The sequence below is a fragment of the Sinocyclocheilus anshuiensis genome, unplaced genomic scaffold, assembly GCF_001515605.1.
Source record: "Sinocyclocheilus anshuiensis isolate Anshui unplaced genomic scaffold, SAMN03320099.WGS_v1.1 scaffold2468, whole genome shotgun sequence".
NCBI lineage: Eukaryota > Metazoa > Chordata > Actinopteri > Cypriniformes > Cyprinidae > Sinocyclocheilus > Sinocyclocheilus anshuiensis.
The window spans coordinates 138,439-141,412 of NW_015547755.1; the positions used below are offsets into that span (position 1 = coordinate 138,439).

Below are 2,974 nucleotides of genomic sequence, written 5' to 3' on the forward strand. Positions count from 1 at the left end.
GACCAGCATAAACCAGCAAAAGGACCAGCATAAACCAGCAAAGGACCAGCTTAAACCAGCTTAAACCAGCATCCCAGCGTCAAAACATACCTAACCAGCATATGCTGTTTTTTTCAACAGGGTAACATCAAAACGGCGTCTGCTTGTCTTTAGTTTAATAAGATGATGATAGATAAATTCAGTTACAGATCACAGTTCATCTGATTTTGACAGGTCTGGCAAATCTGAGGGAAAGTTTGAGGAGTTTTCAGGTGGGCGGAGCTAAACGCGGCGCGCGAAGAAAAAAACACACCAACGACAACAATCATCTTTCAGAGGTATTTTTATGAATTACATCGTCCGCTTGACGTCAGACACCGGGACACATTCAACATTTTTTACTTTAATCATGACGTTAAAATGGCAGCACGTGAGCGTATCCTTTGTGCAGAAAAGAAAAGAAAAAAAGAGTCGCTAGAAAAAAAAAAGTTGAGTTTTCTGAGGCAAACGCGCTTGTACTTTACGAGAGATTTCGCGATTACACTAACTGGCTTCCAATATTCAGCTGATAATCAGTGTACTTGTTGCGTTTTAGTCTATTTTAAGGAATACCAATTGGATATTTGCAGATGTAACGCGTAAAGTGTATTTAACCAACTGTTTAAAGTTTTATCTCTCTTAAAGTTGTTTTTTTCATGTTTCTAAACTTTACAACGTTTCTCATCTTTAAAATTGATTTCTATGCAGTCATGTACCAGAATAATAGTTTTATTTGCGTTTTAAATGAGTTAGCCGGTCAACAAACTGTAAGGAGAGAAACGCCGGTTTACGTCACGAAGGAATTTTTTCGTTCAAATTAAATGTTGCAAAGTAGCCAATTTCCTAATCGCCCTTAAATTCGTTATTTCCTACATGTAATGTTAAAATAGCGCTGCATATTATGTGCGCTCCGTTGAAACTGATGCATATAAACCATGCGTGAATAATAAGGATATTGAAGCAGAAATACCTCAGATGTCTTGGAGTGCCTGGAGGAGTCCGTTATTGTCACGGGATATGTTCCCCTGAATGGAAAACTGCACTGTAGCCCTTGTGAGAAAGAGAAAAGTGAGTGAATTATCCTGATAGGTCGAGGGGAGGTGCTTTGGTTGAAGAACCATAGAGGAGGGGGTTTGAACCCACTGACTATACCCCTGCAATGCAACCAACTATTATTTTCCATAAATTTCTCCCCCAGTAGAAACAATTATTCTTTGTAATCATTGATCGATGATGTTTATGTTTGAAAAGGCAGGATAGGCCTACACGATAGCCACAGCAATCATGAGGCAACATTTTACAAACAATGATATTTGTAAATGCTATATAAACATAATAAGCTATAAATGTTATAGAACTAATCTTTGTAGTCAGTATATACTGAGACAAAACGTTTAACTCAAATTGTTGCCAATTATATTATTATGTAGCATTTTTATTTTGCATTTTTTATGAACAAAATGTGAATGTTTTTTCTTTGCAATTTATTTTGTCACAACAATTGAAGTGAAAAGTTTAACTTAAAAAGTTTTACATTGTCTTAGTATATGTTTATTTTATTTTGCATGTTTTTGCACACAAAAATGTTTCATGACCATTTATATTTTCAACACACTAAAAAATGCTGGGTTAAAAAGGGACAAACCCAGCTATTGGGTTGTTTTGACCCAGCGGTTGGGATCAAAACAACCCAACCGCTGGGTCAAAACATCCCAATAGCTGGGTTTGTCCCTTTTTAACCCAGCATTTTTTAGTGTGTTGAAAATATAAATGGTCATGAAACATTTTTGTGTGCAAAAACATGCAAAATAAAATAAACATATACTAAGACAATGTAAAACTTTTTAAGTTAAACTTTTCACTTCAATTGTTGTGACAAAATAAATTGCAAAGAAAAAACATTCACATTTTGTTCATAAAAAATGCAAAATAAAAATGCTACATAATAATATAATTGGCAACAATTTGAGTTAAACGTTTTGTCTCAGTATATACTGACTACAAAGATTAGTTCTATAACATTTATAGCTTATTATGTTTATATAGCATTTACAAATATCATTGTTTGTAAAATGCCAGCGCTGGGTTATATTTAACCCAGCATTTTTTAGAATGCACTATTTCAGTGAAACGTTGAACCGAACATTTCAAATTGCCTTAGTATGTGGTATGATTTATCTTGATCTGTATGATTTATACAGACTTTGCAAAAAATTAAATGAAAAGATAACTTACAAGTAAAACTAAATGTACTACATTGCTATGACTAAAAAGTCAAACTAAGGCCAATGGAAGGTCAGGCTCAGCACGTTGTCATTATATTGAAAGGGTGAATAATCCAGTGTTAGCCAAACAAGATGAAAAGGGTTGTTTTCTCACTTAGTTTCTTCACTGCTACCTAGCTTGCCTGATTTTAATTGGCTGTTAGGGACGACGTGCCACCTGGGTGGTTAAACAGCTGAGCGCAACCCAAATGCGAGCAACAACATTGTTGAAACTGCCAAACTGATTCAGCAGGTTTAAAAAAACATAGATGCCTTTGTTGCCTGAGCAATTTCAACAACGGCCTCCATCACCCTCACATTTATTGTGCTCATTTTATCCCTCAGTAAGTCAAAAAACGTGGGAGATTTGTTTAAATTATATTAGTTCCCAATGTCATAAAAGTTAATTGGAGAAATCAGCACGCAACTGTGTTTGAGCACAACTCGTGATTAAATCGCCTACGTCATGTAAAATACGTCCATGGGCCTTTAGTGCTAGAAGTTATTTGCGGTGTGTTTTCTGATCCTCCTCGTCCTTGGAGCGAATGCAATGGAATGAGATAGGACCAATGTTCTTGGCAAAGTCGTCTTTCTCCGAGACCCACGCGGCTCACTCCTAAACAGAACCATATTGTGCGCTGAGCCCACTTTCCCTTTCCTTTCGACTCCCCCTCTACATCTGACAGGTTGTG

General features: G+C 36.2%; 1 protein-coding gene across 1 annotated transcript in view; it reads right to left on the minus strand.

Annotated features, from left to right (window-relative positions):
* fbn2b (fibrillin 2b) overlaps positions 1 to 1,071 on the minus strand; it is an 80,630-nt gene extending 79,559 nt beyond the window's left edge. Inside the window, exon 1 of the mRNA XM_016507418.1 lies at positions 989 to 1,071. The gene's annotated coding sequence lies outside the window, so the exon portion shown is untranslated. The remainder of the gene's footprint in view (positions 1 to 988) is intronic.
* Between the last annotated feature and the right edge of the window lie 1,903 nt (positions 1,072 to 2,974).